The sequence below is a fragment of the Leucoraja erinacea genome, chromosome 13, assembly GCF_028641065.1.
Source record: "Leucoraja erinacea ecotype New England chromosome 13, Leri_hhj_1, whole genome shotgun sequence".
Lineage (NCBI taxonomy): Eukaryota > Metazoa > Chordata > Chondrichthyes > Rajiformes > Rajidae > Leucoraja > Leucoraja erinaceus.
This window is the reverse complement of record NC_073389.1, coordinates 37,537,130-37,554,299: the sequence shown is the minus strand read 5'-3', so window position 1 is coordinate 37,554,299 and position 17,170 is coordinate 37,537,130. Positions and strand designations below refer to the sequence as shown.

Below are 17,170 nucleotides of genomic sequence, written 5' to 3'. Positions count from 1 at the left end.
ATCAGCCAGGCGTTATGGGTCATCTTGGTTCATGTCCATGTCTGACAATCACTCACTCACTCCCTTCTACCAGCTTTCGTTTTCTTTCGATACCGCTTCAATTCTTTGCTGAGTAGAGTTTGGGTGAAGGTAGTTAATAACGCAACAATTAAACTTGGCTAATGGAGTTACTAATTAGTGAGAGTTGCAGCAGGTGCAATGCACACAGCGATGAAAAAGTTGATATTAATGGTATGGTTTAATGACATAACGGCTGGATGTGTGCCCTGGCAATATTGGCGCAGTGAAGCTAGTATCTGATAACTTCGTAGTGTTTTGCTTCTCTTTGTATTTAAAGCTGAAGAATATTATGAAATTGAGCTGATGTCATTCCACAAAGTTGCATATGTGAGTTACTTGTGCAGAACAGAAATGGGGTTGGAATAAAACACATTTGTGCCACAACAGGTGTTGCTGTCACGCGGAGAGCAGATAGGAAACGTAGACTTTTCATTTCAAGCAAAACATTTTCATTGTACCCTATTTCTGCATATAACAATAAATTCGACTAGACTTGATGTCACAAATGGACATCAAAATGGCAAGCAAACAACCTTGAGTCTTACAACTTGAATATTTTTTTAATCAGCCACTGTTCATTATTAGAGAGATAAGGAAGTGTTTTTTGGGAATGTGTACAGTATGTAAACACTGGTTGCTGACAGACGTAGAAAATAAGAAACATCTCTTTTTTGAGTGTCACCATGAAATAATTCACATGGGGTACTGGGGCCTAAATATGTCGCTTATCAGTTTAATTTGGACACCAGGTTATGAAACTGGAGGGGTGGGGCAAGGACCTACAATTGTCTGATACTTATTGGTTTCTCATTCAAATTAGAAGCACAGCATGCTGGAAACCTTAGTTTGATCCATATCTGTGAAGAGAACTGGTGAACATAGTTTTGAATTCTGGATTCCTTTCTTGAACCAAGGCTTTACAGTTTGGTTGCCTCTGACTTTAATACATGTATACTTCCAACATGTGTCTGTAGTAAAGGATTATATGTATATGTTTTTTTATTTTTAAGTGAGTGATGCCACCAATTTCTGCCATGATCTTAACGAATAGAACTAATTTGCGCAACCAAATGGTGTACTTTTGTTCCTAAACTTTTGTTGGTCACATCTTACTGCTCTATAGGTGATTGGTATAAATGTTAGGTGGTGATTAAAATTCACGAGGGATAAAGGAATACAAGGTTATAGTTAGCTTGCGAAGAACACAAAATTGGGCATAGATGTGCTCTTGTTTGTGAGCTGTATGACCCACATGATTTAGGTTGAACACAGTCAAGACTTCTGTATATACCTAAAGGGCCTGTCCCACTGCGGCGACCTAATTGGCGAGTTTAGAAGAGTTTGCCCTTGACTCGTACTCGCAGCATGGTCGACACGAGGTCCTAGGAGGTCTTTGTGACTCCTTCATGCTCGAGAGTAGTCCCCGCGTACTCGATGCCTCAGCTAGGTCGCGGCGTTTTTTTCAACATGCTGAAAAATGTCCGTGTAAAAAAAGGTTGCCATGGAAAAAATCGATATTTTTTTACTTGTAGGTTTAGCCGAGGTAGGTCTAGTAGGTCGTAATGCTATTGTAGGTAGTCGAAGATAAACCTCGCTGAGAAAAAAAAGGTAAGTAAAAAAAATTAATGTTAAATGCCTGCTAAACTTTATTAAAAGTTGTCTGGCTTCTTAAAAGTGTCTCCACTCCTTCTTTCTCCACTCCTTCTTTCTCCACTCCTTCTTTCTCCCCTCCTTCTTCCTTCCCTCCCCTTTCCTGCCCTCCCCCCCCCCCCCCCCCCCCCCCCCCCCCCCCCTTCTTCCCCCCTTCTCTCTTCCCCCCCCCCCCTCCCCCCCCCCCCCCCCCCCGCTGCGCTCTCTAAAGGACTTAGCGTAACTGTGCCAGCCGTCTTTTACCTTCCTGTTCATCGCGGGTGTGAATTTCAGACAGCGCTCCCCGCTTTCCCTGGCCCCTGCCTTTGCGATGTGTGTGTGTGTGTGTGCGGATTACAGATGATGGGATATGAGACAATAGACAACGGGTGCAGGATTAGGCCATTCAGCCCTTCGAGCCAGCACCGCCATTCAATGTGATCATGGCTGATCATCCCCAATCAGTACCCCATTCCTGCCTTCTCCCCATATCCCCTGACTCCGCTATCTTTAAGAGCCCTATCTAGCTCTCTCTTGAAAGTAACATAGAAAATAGGTGCAGGAGGAGGCCATTCGGCCCTTCGAGCCAGCACCGCCATTCATTGTGATCATGGCCGATCGTCCCCTATCAATAACCCCTGCCTGCCTACTCCCCATATCCCTTGACTCCACTAGCCCCTAGAGCTCTATCTAACTCTCTCTTAAATCCATCCAGTGACTTGGCCTCTGTGGCAGGGAATTCCATGAATTCACAACTCTCTGGGTGAAAAAGTATTTTCTCACCTCAGTCTTAAATGACCTTCCCTTTATTCTAAGACTGTGGTCCCTGGTTCTGGACTTGCCCAACATTGGGAACATTTTTCCTGCATCTAGCTTGTCTAGTCCTTTTATAATTTTATATTTCTATAAGATCCCCTCATCCTTCTAAACTCCAGTGAATACAAGCCTAGTCTTTTTAATCTTTCCTCATATGACAGTCGTGCCATCCCAGGGATCATTCTTGTGAACCTACGCTGCACTGCCTCAATCACAAGGATGTCCTTCCTCAAATTAGGAGACCAAAACTGTACACAATACTCCAAATGTGGTCTCACCAGAGCCCTATACAACTGCAGAAGAACCTCTTTACTCCTATACTGAAATTCTCTTGTTATGAAGGCCAACATTCCATTAGCTTTCTTCACTGCCTGCTGCACCCGTAAGCCAACTTTCAGTGACCAGTGTACAAGGACGTCCAGGTCTCGCTGCACCTCCCCCTTACCTAACCTAATCCCATTGAGATAATAATCTGCCCCCTTGTTTGTGCCGCCAAAGTGGATAACCTCACATTTATTTATATTATACTGCATCTGCCACGGATCTGCACGCAGATGCAGTATCCAGAGAACCGGCCTCCACTCCCCTCTGAGGCAGAGAATTCCACAGCCTCACAACTCTCTGTGAGAAAAAATGTTTCCTCGTCTCCGTTCTAAATGGCTTACCCCTTTTTCTTAAACTGTGGCCCCTGGTTCTGGAGTCCCCCAACATTGGGAACATGTTTCCTGCCTCTAGCAACCCTTAACAATCTTATATGTTTCAATAAGATGCCCTCTCATCCGTTTAACCTCCAGAGTAAACAAGCCCAGCCGCTCCATTCTCTCAGTCACGCCATCCTGGGAATTAACCTTGTAAACCTACGCTGCACTCCCTCAATAGCATGAATGTCCTTCCTCAAAATTAGGGGACCAAAACTGCACACACTACTCGAGGTGTGTTCTCACTAGGACCCTGTACAACAGCAGAATTACCTCTTTGCTCCTGTACTCGACTCCTCTTGTTATAAAGGCCACACGCCATTCGCTTTCTTCACTGCCTGCTGTACCTGCATGCTTACTTACATAGACTGATGTACAAGGACCCCCAAATCCCGTTGTACTTTCCCTTTTTCCAATTAGAGGCCATTTAGATAGTAATCTGCCTTCCTGTTTTTGCTACCAAAGTGGATAACCTCACATTTATCTGCATTAAACTTCATCTGCCATGCATCTGCCCACTCCCCCAACCTGTCAGTCGCCCTGCATTCTCATAGCATCCTCCTCACAGTTCACACTGCCACCCAGCTTTGTGTCATCTGCAAATTTGCTAATGTTACTTTGAATCCCTTCATCCATATCATTGATGTATATTGTAAATAGTTGCGGTCTCAGCACCGAGCGTTGCGGTACCCCACTAGTCACTGCGTGACAGTCTGAAAGGGACCCGTTAATCCCTATTCTTTGTTTCCTGTCTGCCAAACAATTTTCTATCCATGTCAGCACTCTACCCCCAATACAATGTGCCCTAATTTTTCCCACTAATCTCCTATGTGAGACCTTATCAAATGCTTTCTGAAAGTCCAGGTACACTACATCCACTGGTTCTCCCTTGCCCATTTTCCTAGTTATATCCTCAAAAAATTCCAGAAGATTAGTCAAGCATGATTTCCCCTTCGTAAATCCATGCTGACTCGGACCAATCCTGTTACTGCTATCCAAATGTGCGGCTATTTCATCTTTTATAATTGACTCCAGCATCTTCCCCACCATTGATGTCAGGCTAACTGGTCTATAATTTCCTGTTTTCTCTCTCCCCGCCTTTCTTAAATAGTGCTACATTAGCTATCCTCCAATCCACAGGAACTGATCCTGAGTCTATAGAACATTGGAAAATGATCCACGATTTCTGGAGCCACTTCCTTAAGTACCCTAGGATGCAGACCATCAGGCCCTGGGGATTTATCAGCTTTCAGTCCTATCAGTCTTCCCAACACCATTCCTGCCTAATGTGGATTTCCTACATGTCCTCTGTCAACCCAGATCCTCTGGCCTCTACTATTTCAGGAAGATTTTTTGTGTCCTCCTTAGTGAAGACGGCTCCAAAGTATCTGTTCAACTCATCTGCCATTTCCTTGTTCCCCATAATAAATTCACCTTTTTTGGTCCTCAAGGGTCCAACTTTGGTCTTAACTAATTTGTTCCTCTTCACATACCTAAAGAAGCTTTTACCATCCTCCTTTATATTCTTGGCTAGCTTACCTTCGTACCTCATCTTTTTGCCCCGTATTGTCTTTTTAGTAATCTTCCGTTGCTCTTTAAACATTACCCAAACCTCTTGTTTCCTGCTCATCTTTGCTATGTTATACTTCTCTTTTATTTTTATACTATCCCTGATGTCCCTTCTCAGCCACAGTCGCCCCTTACTCCTCTTCGAATTTTTCTTCCTCCTAGGAATGAACTGATCCTGCACCTTATTCCTAGAAATACCTGCTATTGTTGTTCCACTGTCATCCCTGCTAGGGTATCTTTCCTGTCAACTTTGAACAGCTCCTCCCTCATGGCCCCATAGTCCCCTTTATTCAACTGTAACACTGACACCTCTGATCTACCCTTCACCCTCTAAATGTAGATTAAACCTGACCATATTATGGTCACTACCTCCTAATGTCTCCTTAACGTCAAGTTCCTTTATCAAATCCGGTTCATTTAGTTGTGTCTGGTTGGGTAACTATGGTAGGGTGAAGACTATTCCATGCTTTAATTGTGCAGGGGAACTCCATGGAGCAACCAGCATCTCTGGCTAGAAGAAATTGGGTGACGTTTCGGGTAGAGGCCCTTCTGTAGATTTCCTCTGGTTTTAGTGTTTTTAGTTTAATTTAAAGATACAGAGTGGAAACAGGCCCTTCGGCCCACCGAGTCCACGCCGACCACCGATCGCCCGTACACTAGTTCTATCCCACACATTAGCGACGTAAGACAAGTGTCAAGAGCGTTTTATTCTCTCACGTCCCAGTTAGAACAATGAAATCCTTACTTGCAGCAGCACAACAGAATATGTAAACATAGTACTCTGTAAAGAATGTTATAAACGAGAAATAAAACAGTGTGTATTTATATATGAATATATAACTACACACACACACACACACACACACACACACACACACACACACACACACACACACAATTTCCCTCCTGGGATTAATAACGTTCTATCGTATAGTATCGTGTGTGTGCAGATGCTGGTTTAAACTGAAGGAACTGCAGATGCTGGTTTAAACTGAAGATAGACACAAAAAGCTGGAGTAACTCAACAGGTCAGACAAAATCTCTGAACAAAAGGAAAATATTACGTTTTGGGTTGGTTCTTATTGAGGAGGTGCTGCTCCTCCAATTTACGGTGGGCCTCACTCTGGCCGTGGAGGAGGCCCAGGACAGAAAGGTCGGATTCGGAATGGGAGGTGGAGTTGAAGTGCTGAGCCACCGGAAGATCAGGTTGGTTATTGCGAACTGAGTGGAGATGTTGGGCAAAGCGATCGCCAAGCCTACGCTTGGTCTCACTGATGTAGAGCAGCTGACGCTCAGAGCAGCGGATGCAATAGATGAGGTTGGAGGAGGTGCAGGGGAACCTCTGCCGCAACTGGAAAGACGGCTTGGGTCCTTGAATGGAGTCAAGGGGGGAGGTAAAGCGACAAGTGTAGCATTCCTGCGGTTGCAAGGGAAAGTGCCAGGAGAGGGGGTGGTTTGGGTGGGAAGGGACAAATTGACCAGGGAGTTATGGAGGGAGCGGTCTCTGCGGAAAGCCGACGGGAGGAGATGGGAAGATGTGGTCAGTGGTGGGATCACGTTGGTAGACAAAGCTGGAGAAAATCAGCGGGTGAGGCAGCATCTATGGAGCGAAGGAATAGGCAACGTTTTGGGTCGAGACCCATCTTCAGACTAGCGTCGGGGGGGGGGGGGGTGTGCTGGGAAAAAGAAAGGAAGATGCGGAGACAGTAGGCTGTGGGAGAGCTTGGAATGGGAGGGGAGGGAGAAAGCAAGGACAACCTGAAATTGGAGAAGCCTATGTTCATACCGCTGGGGTGTAAACTACCCAAGCAAAATATGAGGTACTGTTCCTCCAATTTGCGGTGGGCCTCACTCTGGCCATGGAGGAGGCCCAGACAGAAAGGTCGGATTCGGAATGGGAGGGGGAGTTGAAGTGCTGAGCCAACGTGAGATCAGTTTGCTTATTGTGAACCGAGCTGAGGTGTTGTGCGAAGCGATAGCCAAGTCTGCACTTGGTCTCACCGAGGTTGATCATACGCTGAATAATCCATCCACATTTTTGTTTGGAAGTGGTAAGAAATAATAGAAATTGTATTCATTGCAAAGTGTACAAAGAGATGAGATACTGTATTGTAATTTTGCTGCATGTCATTGTGGTATATATCATGTCTTGATTGGTGAATAGGTTTAGTTTGTGACTTTATTTGAAGCAGAAATAATATGTGAATGCTTCATTGACCATAATTCTGACTGGTAACTACGCACTTCATCCAAGCACATTATCGCACGTGTCATGCAAGCCGTCTTAAATGACCACCTAAACTGTCAACAGCTGGCAACAGGGGAAAAAAGTTAAGCGAGGGCCCTGAACACTAAATCCAGAATTGCCTTCTCCCTGGTAAGCTCCAATACAAGTTGCTCTAAGAATCCATCACGAAGGCACTCCACAAAGTCCCTTTCTTGGGGTCCAATACCAACCTGATTTTCCCAGTCTACCTGCATGTTGACACCTCCCATAACAACCACAGCATTACCTTTGATACATGCCAATTTAAACTCCTGATTCAACTTGCACCCTATGTCCCGGCTGCTGTTTGGGGGCCTGTAGATAAGTCCCATTAGGGTCTTTTTACCCTTACAATTCCTTAGTTCTATCCATACTGACTCCACATCTCCCGTTTCAATGTCACCCCTTGCAAGGGACTGAATTTCATTTCTCACCAACAGAGCTACCCCATCCCCTCTGCCCACCTGTCTGTCTTTTCGATAGGAGGTATACCCTTGGATATTCAGTTCCCAGCCTTGACCCTCTTGCAGCCATGTCTCTTCTTCTTCTTTTGTGTGGCGTGCACAGCCTAAAGTTGTTGGACAACTTGTTCTATTTGATCTTCCGTTTGTGCACGTCGAGTTGATTGCATTAGTCGAAACAGGGCGGACCACGTGAAGGTTGCAATCTTCCACCCCAGCCATGTCTCTGTAATTCCCACAACATCATACTTGCCAATTTCGAACTGAGCCTCAAGCTCGTCCACTTTATTTCTTATACTTCGCGCATTCATATACAACACTTTGACCTCCGTATTCACATCCTCGCACCGCTCGCAATTGGCCGTGACCTTACTCTTTTATCCCATCTCGAACTTTCCTTCTTATTAATTCGAGAATCTTTTGTAATTTTTTCTGTACTCGCTCCCCCTTCAACTCCATCTTTATACTCCCAATTTGTCAATCCCTCCCCCCCCACTATGTAGTTTAAACCCATACGTGTAGCCCTAGCAAACCTGCCTGCCACAATATTGAATAACAAATAGTGTTGGAGAAACTCTGCAGGTCAGGCAGACTAAAGATGGGTCCTGACCGGAAACTTAATTTGTCCATTTCCCTTGGGACACTGCCTGATTTGCTGACTTCCTCCAGCACTAGTGTTTTGCAAAGTTAATGATTCCTTGCTGTTTTTAGTAGAGCGAGTCAGTCTATGCTGCCTGTGCTCCATATCTACTTGGTCTTGGCAAGTCAAAGGCCCTGTCCCACGATGGGAGTTCATCCAAGAGTACTCCCGAGTTTAAAGAAATTCAAACTCGTGGTAAGTACGTAGAATGTACATAGCGGGTACGTCAGAGCTCGTGGACGTCTCGTAGCGGCTCATAACGCTAACGGCAGATACTCGGGAAACATAATCGGTCGGTGAGGGCGCTGCAATGGCGGCAGCCCTGTCAGCAGCGCGTTAGTTTTTTCAACTTTTTTTATTTTTTTAGTATGTTTTAAAGTATGTTTTTAATGTTTCTTTGTGTTTTGTGTGGGGGGGTAAGGGGGAAACCGTTTTGGCCGCCTCCTCCATGGAGAGGCGACTTTTTCCAGGTCATCTCCCCGTGGCCTAACGGCAAGGATCGGAGCGGCCTTTCCCGGAGACGCGCCCGGGGTTCAGAGGCGGGCGCAGCGTGGACTCTCGGCGTAGAGCGGGCGAGCCCTCACTGGGGCTCGCTGGAGGGGAGCGCTCCGTTTCGCTGGCCCGCAGCAACCGGCAGCCTGAAGCAGCGGTCTGCACAGCTCCAGCTGGCGCGGCATCCGCAGCCCGGGATCCCTCGTGGGGGACCCGGGGGAAGAAGAAGCCATCACTGCCGGCCCGCGGCCAATTTCTATCGCGGGCCCAGCGTGAACTTACCATCACCCCTGGAGGGGAGCTTCGACCACCGACCCTGCAGCCTGCGGTGTTTCTGTCTGCGGCGCGGCGGGGACTTTAAATCTTTGACCACCGGCCTGCGGCCTACACCAACTTAAAGCCGCGGTCTCCGGTGGGGAAGAGCCGACTCTGGACTTACCTAGACTTGTACCTTGTCCTTTTACCATCTGGACACCCGCAGCAACGGCTGCGGAGGGTTGAGGTCCCGACCATGGGGGAAAATGGAGGAGGACTGGCCAAATTGTGTGCCTTCCACCACAGTGATGAATGCTGTGGTGGATGTTTATGTTAAATTTTTATTGTGTTTTTGTGTGTGTTCTTTATAATTGTACCGCTGCTGACATATTCATTTCACTTGCACTTATGTGCAATGTGACAAATAAACCGTATTGTATTGTATTGTAACGCGGTAACAGTGTGAAAAATTTCCAAGAGTAAAAAAATACTCGTGATGAAGTACCACGAGCTTGATTTTTTTTTAACTCGGGTGAGCTCTTGGGAAAACTTGGAACGTGGGACAGGCTCTTAAGGTATAGGAGTAGAATTACGTCATTCAGCCCATCAAGCCTACTCTGCCATTCAATCATGGCTGATCCATCTCCCTCCTAAACACATTCTCCTGCCTTCTCCCATAACCTCTGACACCTGTACTAATCAAGAATCTACCTATCTTTGCCTTAAAACTATCCACTGACTTTGCCAATACAGCTTTCTGTGGCAAAGAATTCCACAGATTCACCACTCTAACCCATAACTGCTGAGATTTGGAAGGAGATAGGATAATGTGGAAAATGCGTCATTCTCATGGCTACAAACTTTGCCTTGTGTGTTACGATGTGTTGTGAAGTTGTGTGAGCAAGAAGCAGTGGGTATTTGAGGATTGACCATGTCCTTTCATTGAGCCATGCTCTCTGGATTCATTTCAGAATCCAATGTTGTAGATCTCGAACAAATGTTGGAGGATTGTGCACAGAGAGAACTGAATTGCTGTTCCTCTGACAGTTTTATTGAACATGAGAATCGCCTGTTACGGTCAACAATTTTTTTGCTTAAATGTTGCCTGTCTGGAGCATAGATACTAATTTAATGATCTAAGAGAGATATAATTTTTATTGTTAAATCACCTGCTTTAGTTAGCTGCTGGTTCACAACAATTACTTAAATTTTGTTTAGGAAAGAACTGTGGATGCTGGTTTATATTGAAGATAGACATAAGTTGCTGGAGTATCTCAGCGGGACAGGCAGCATCTCTGGAGAGAAGGAATGGGTGATATTTCGTGTTGAGACCCTTCAGACTGATTTTGTTTTTGTGCTTGGGTGTCACGGCAGGGTCAGCATTTGTACTATTCCTTAATTGTTTTCGAGTTGTGTTGGGTTACATTCTACAGCCACTGGAACCTGTGGTTTGTTAATCCCACAGTGCGCGGGGGTCTTGATACAACTGAATGTGATGCAAAGCTTTTTAAACGTTAACAACATTGCCAAGTATCCTAAAATAAATTGACGCAGCACAGTCACTGATGTTCCTTTGAAGAAGAGTTTCTGTTATAATGAAGGGGATACCACTGATTTGCACATGGCAGACTCCCTCAAAGAGCAATGATATCTAGTAACGTTGAGTGAGTGGTAATCCTTTGGTCCAAACACAGAGAGAATTGCCCTGCCTTCGAAGTAATCATTTGTCTAATTGTTCATCAGCAAGATGGACAACAACGTATCTAATTGTGCAGTATCCCCTCAATTCCTCATTGGAATGTCAGACTAGAATTTTGTGCTTGGGGGAGGGGGGGGGGGGGTTTATAATAGCAATTGAACCTACAATCTCCTGAAAATCCTCTACGCGTGGTGTTGTATATCGGCCAGACTCAGTAAGGGTGGTAGATTTCCATTATTGGCGAATTGGTGCATCAAATGCATTTTTAAACAATCCACAATCTTTATGTTCATCAATATTGAGGCTATCATCTTATTCCAAATATAATTTGTTAAATTTAATAAATTTGTATGGATACATGGACTTTTAAATCATTAATTTTAGCAAATGAATAATAGCATAAAATATGGCTCTGCAGTGGATGTAGCAAGGCCATTTCAAATAATTTCCTTCTCCTGCCGTCCAGTCTGATTTCCCTCCCCATTCCTCCTTCCTTTCGAACCCCACTTCCTTCTATGTCTACAATTATGTAAGATTTCTCGCAATTCATTTCCATTTGTGTTTTCAAAATCATATTTGTCTGGCTTCTGACCTAATGTTTAACACAACATTCTCAGCAATTACTGATCTACATCCTTGCCTCCAATTTTCGTGCTCTAGTCCCATTTAAAAACCAATACTATCAATATCCAATTCTCATCCCTGCTACAAATCTCATCTTTGCTTTCTTAGTCCCAGAAATGGTGGACAACCTGTTTAGTAATTTCCAACTTTTGGATTGTACAAAGCTCTCTCGGAGCCCTGCACTCATCCGCCAAAACTGTACACCATACCAGGATGCAACAAAACATGTGCTGCATTACTGCTGAGGTCTTTTTTAGCCTCCCCATAGGGTTTTGAAACCGTATTCGCCCAAATTAATTCTGGTAATTGCTTCATCAACATTGCATCGCTTCCTTTCTGTTTCTCTCCAATTGCCTCTCATGTTTTTGTGTACGGGACCCACATCCTGTTCCCACAATCATATTCACACTGTCCATCTCTGTTTTCTGTAGCTAAGTAATACCACACCCTTATTGCCACATCCTTTGAAACTTCAAACTTATTTTATCAATATTTTTCCAGTACTTCTTGAAAGCTCATAAACCTGAAATGTCGCTCTTCAGATGCTCCCTGGCCAGTTGAGTATATCCAGCATTCTGTTTTCAGATTTCCAGTAATTGCTTTTGGATTTGGCTACTGAGTTCATGGCTCTCTCTCTCTATAAGACTGCTGTGGGATCTCCTCTGTTCCTGCAAACCACAAATCCATCTCTCGCCTTTTTTCCCTCGCCTTTGAATGTGTTGTAGTCGCTCAAATTCATTTCATAATTCAGGCAAATAATTTTTGTCTGAATTCCTCTAATCAGGTTTTTGCCTTGTTGAGGTACCAAACGCTGTGAATAAAATAAAAAATAACGTTCTTTGTGATCTGCAATGAGAGTATTTCCTGACCCTGATTTCTGTCTTTCAGACAAATGACTAAAACATCTTCCTCCATTGATTAACCTTGTTCCATTTCTTTTACCCAGAGCCAAAAAGACTTCCAACACCGTGCTCACAGAATTAATCATGGCATGTGCATCGGGTCTATCTCTAGTCATCTTCTGTTTTGCAGATACATGGTGCTGCTGGGTCTGAAGACACAGCAGCAGTTTTGGTTTGCAGTGACAACATTCAGCTCTACTCCCACTGCTTATGACTCCTCCCTAGTCTTGTTATTTATTATAGTTGGATGAACGGAGGTTTCCTCTAACCAAAAGTCAGAATAGAGGTATAGAGCATGGAAACCAGCCCTTCAACCAACCTTGGCCATGCCAATCAAATTGGTGTGTTGATTTAGTCCCATATGCCTACATTTGGCACGTACCCCATAAATCCTTCCTATGTACTGTGGCGCAGCAGTAGAGTTGTTGCCTTCCAGTGCCAGAGACCTAGATTTGATCCTGACTATGGGTGCTGTCTATTCGGAGTTTGCACGTTCTCCCTGTGATCAGCACGGGGTTTTTCCCGGTGCTCCAGTTTCTTCCCACACTCCAAAGACGTACAGGTTTGTAGGTTAATTGGCTTGGTATAAATGTAAACTGTCCCTAGTGTGTGTAGGATAGTGTTAGTGCGCGGGGATCGTTGGTTGGCGTGGACTCGGTCGGTTTGAATGGCCTATTTCTACCTGTAAACTAAACTAAATCCGTATATCAGTTCAAATATATTAAAATTCACAATTGCATCAGCTTCAGTAGTTGGCTCTGGCAGCTTATTCCAGATGCAGACTAGCTTCTGAGTGGAAAAAGTGCCCCTGAGGTTCCTTTTAAATCTCCCCTACCATCCCAAGCCTTGTTTTAGAATCATGGGGAAAAGACCATGAGTGTTTACTCTTACTTGGTACTGACTAGCTTTCTTCACTCTGCCCTCCATAAACCTGAGGTCATCGAAAACTATCAGTTCTATTGGAACCAAGTCTCATTCAACCTTTATTCTTTTGCTTGTTGGCACCATTAGCTTTCACCTAAGGAACAATTTTATAATCTGCACTTTTATATTTTAATGCATCGACTCCCTCATCACTGTTTACCTGAATTGAGCCGTCTTGAGATGGGGGGGGTTCTTCCAATTTTGAATGCTGAATCACTGCTAGAGGCTTAAGGTCGGGGTCTCCCTTTCAACCTCTTTTTGTCCCTTTATAATGCACATTATAGGCAACTTGCTTCACTAATCTTTTGGTCATCTGCCCCAATATTTCTCCATTGTTTTAAAAAACCTTGTTCGACAGGGAACTGCAGAACATATTGGAGTACTTATACTACATTAAAAGCTCTATATAAATACAGGTTGCTGTGTACAACACAACTTTGAGGGTAATATAGAGCTAGCATTAGTACAAATGAATCATTATAACATGTGAATCATGCAATGGAAAAATAGTTGGGCACGTAATATTGTTGGTTCTGTCTCAGTTGAAGCTCTAATTCTTCTAACCGGGCAAGATTAGTGAAAAATAATATAAATATCCTGAAAAGATTTTTTTAATGGTTTATCACTGCAAATTGAAACATTCTCGTTCGGCATTCTGTGGTCCGGCAACTCCCACGGCCTGACATGTTTAGAATCTGTTTAGAATCTGCAGTATATATGGTCTTCTTCGACTATGAAGGACAAACACCAACAACAACATATCTGTGCTAATGAACTAATTCTAACTAAAATCTGTACTAATATATAGCTAACTATCCAATCAGTGCAACATTTGCGATCTCTGCTGACAACGTTTCCGACTTGGGGGAAGTTTGGGTTATGTGACCCGGGGAGAGTCTGTACTGAAAAATAATAAATAGTTCTCCTGATCTGAGGAAGAAGATTGGGGGCAGTTTCTGAAATCCTGATTTTCTGTTGTCTAGCACCAGTCGGGTCGAACGGTTCAAGCTTTTATTATGTGATTCTCTGAGATTTTCTTTTGTAATAGGTTATTTAATGCATATTGTTAAAGCAAACTCCTGGATTAGCAATTGCATTGCTCATTGTATTCTAGAACTGACTATCTGAAACTGCTACTATCAGCTTTTGAGATTTCAGTGGTGTAAGCTTGAAAATCCAAATGGCAACTTGTTCAATGACCACATTATCTTTGAATTAGGGAAAATTTATAGTATTTGTAACTAAATGCCAATTCTACATGACTGGACTATGACTCGAACATTTCCATGAGTTGCTATGTAAACAGTTGATAGTTTTAGACATAACCCAAATTGTCAATTTAACTGAGTTGCCAATACATTCTTGATTTAGAATTTTATTGGTTTAAGTCCTCCAGGATTTGAGCTTTGCTGACATTCCAGTTTTTATACTGAGGGTTACAGTGGGTATTTTCTTTGAATCCTGTTTGCACTTTCCTTTTGGTTATTTGAAGTTTACACCAAGTTCAGTCATGCAGTTAAGCTTGTCTTTATCCACAGCATTTGTCTCTGGAATCTCCCAAGGATCTATCCCTGTCTCTACCTCTAATTCCAGACAATGCAACGTGCCTTGGCAGCACATCATGGCAGATTCCACATGTATGCTGACAACATCCAGCTTTTTTCCCCCCCATTATCATCTATCTTTTATTGGTGACTTTGTGGATTGCAGCTCCATTCAATATGAGCCACAATTTCTTCCAGTTAAACTGGTTTTGACCAAAGCCATGGTCTTCAAACCGCTCACCAACAAAGTTACTTTTTGTCACTGTTCACATTGCCTTTCCCCATTGCCATCTCATACTGAGCCATTTTAAAGAATCTATATTATTTGACTTTGACTACAACATTTCGGGTTTTATTGCAGAGCGGATTGAATATAACAGTAGGAAACTCCTATTACACCCATATAGGGCATTGATGAGACAGCACCTGATGCACTGCTCACAGTTTTGGTCTTGGAGAGGAATTTGTGTGCAGTAGAGGCTTTGTGAGAAAGTTCACCCAAATGATTCCAAAGATAGAGATTCTTGGGAGGAATGGTTGAGGAGGTTAGACCTCGCTGGAGTTTAGAATAATGAAACATGATCTAATCTGCCACTCTGAGGAACTTGATAGTCATGTTTACCCTCATGAGGTAATCTGGAACCAGGGAATATTAATTCAAGATAAGGAGTCACTCATTTAAAGACACGGATGAGTGAATTTCTTCTTTGTGGCTTGCACATCCTTCTGCTTTTACTTGTGTTCCTACTGTCACAAGTTGTAGGAGTAGAATTAGGCCATTCAGCCCATCGAGTACTCCACCATTCAATCATGGTTGATCTCTGCCTCCTAATCACATTTTCCTGCCTTCTCCTCATAACCCTTGACACCCGTTCTAATAAAGAATTTTTCTCTCTGCCTTAAAAATATCCACTGACGACCTTCTCAGCCCTCTGTGGCAATGAGTTTCACTGATTAACTACCCTCTGACTAAAGCGGTTCCTCCTCAACTCCTTTCTAAAAGAGCACCCTTTAATTCTGAGGCTATGGCCTCTGGTCCTATACTCTCCCACTAGTGGAAACATCCTTTCCACATCCACTCTATCTGTGCCTTTCATTATTCTGTAAGTTTCGATGAGGTCCCCGCTCAATCTTCTAAACTCTAGCGAGTAGAGGCCCAATGCTGTCAAACGCTCATCATCTGCTAACCCACTAATTCCTGGAATCATTCTTATAAACCTCCTCTGGACCCTCTCCAGAGCCAGCACATCCTTCCTCAGATATGGGGCCCAAATTTGCTCAAGGTACTCCAAATGCAGCCTGACCAGTGCTTATATAGCCTCAGCATTACATCTCTGTTTTTGTATTCCAGTCCTCTTGATATAAATTGAATTTGCCTTCCTTACTACTGATTCGAGTTGCAAATTAACTTTTTGTTGTAACAAGTCCCTTTGCACCTCCGATTTCTGGATTCTCTCTCTATTTAGAAAATAATCTACGCCTTTATTCTTATTACCAAAATGCATGACTCCGCACTTTACTATACTAATTTTCACCTCGCACGTCTTTGCCCACTCTCCTAACCTGTCCAAGTCCTTCTGCAGAGTCCTTGCTTCCTCAACACTGTCAGGGGTAGAGTTGCCCCTCCACCTATCTTGGCATCATCTGCTCCGAAAGGTAGGGGTCACAAAGCCTTCAATAAAAGCCCCCTTATAACCAAATCATAGGCTCCAGGGAGGACCTATAACCTGACCGTGGGTCGTTTTGCATGGCGCAGTGCGCAGACGACATCTACAGTATGCTGTGGAACACCGGAAAAAGGTTGTCACCGTTTCCTTGGCAAACCTGTCCAAGTCCTTCTACTCAAACTATTTTATCCATGGCTGTTATCCCCTTTTCATAGGCTGAACTACGCTTACAGTATAAAAACATCACCTTGCTGGCAAAGCAAACTAGTTATCTTTTTTGCAGCTGCTAAAGCCTACTTACAGCACTCACTGGAGGATGTTTTTTGTCCAGGCTCGCTAATGCTCTGCTTTTTAAACTGTGTAAGAAAGAACTGCAGATGCCGGTAAAATCAAAGGTAGACACAAAATGCTGGAGTAACTCAGAGGTAGCATCTATGGAAAGAAGGAATGGACGACATTTCGGGTCGAGACCAGTGGCAGTCTGTTCAGGTAAGTCGGTAGACGGGACTCGACCCGAAACGTCACGCATTCCTTCTCTCCATAGATGCTGCCTCACCCGCTGAGTTACTCCAGCATTTTCTGTCTACCTTTCTTTTTAAACTATTCAACTTGTGTTCATGTCACACCATGGCCCTGGCCCTCCACCTCCATAATACGCTCCAGACCACAACCCTTGAGAACAGTGTTCTTCAACTTTAGCCCACCATGCCATGATTGCTGTGTTTGAGCTGTCTGTGTCCAAGAGTTTGGAATTTGCAGCTGCCGCCTTGCTATACTTTTTTTAAGAGTGAACTTAGTTTGGCCAGGCTCTTTTAGTTATCAGACTTGACCTTTTTTCTGATTTTTATTTCTCGCTCTCGCGCTCGCTTGCTCTCTTAAATGTTATCTGTTTTCTGTAGATTAAATCATAGACATGTTTTCTAT

General features: G+C 43.8%; 1 protein-coding gene across 3 annotated transcripts in view; it reads left to right on the top strand.

Moving 5' to 3' along the window:
- Window positions 1–17,170, top strand: part of LOC129702875 (gamma-taxilin-like) — a 69,030-nt gene that overhangs the window by 1,063 nt on the left and 50,797 nt on the right. The window contains exon 2 of one of the 3 annotated variants that reach the window (XM_055644937.1): window positions 5,723–5,800. The exons of the other annotated variants lie outside the window; for them this stretch is intronic. The gene's annotated coding sequence lies outside the window, so the exon portion shown is untranslated. The remainder of the gene's footprint in view (window positions 1–5,722; window positions 5,801–17,170) is intronic. 3 annotated transcript variants of the gene reach the window in all.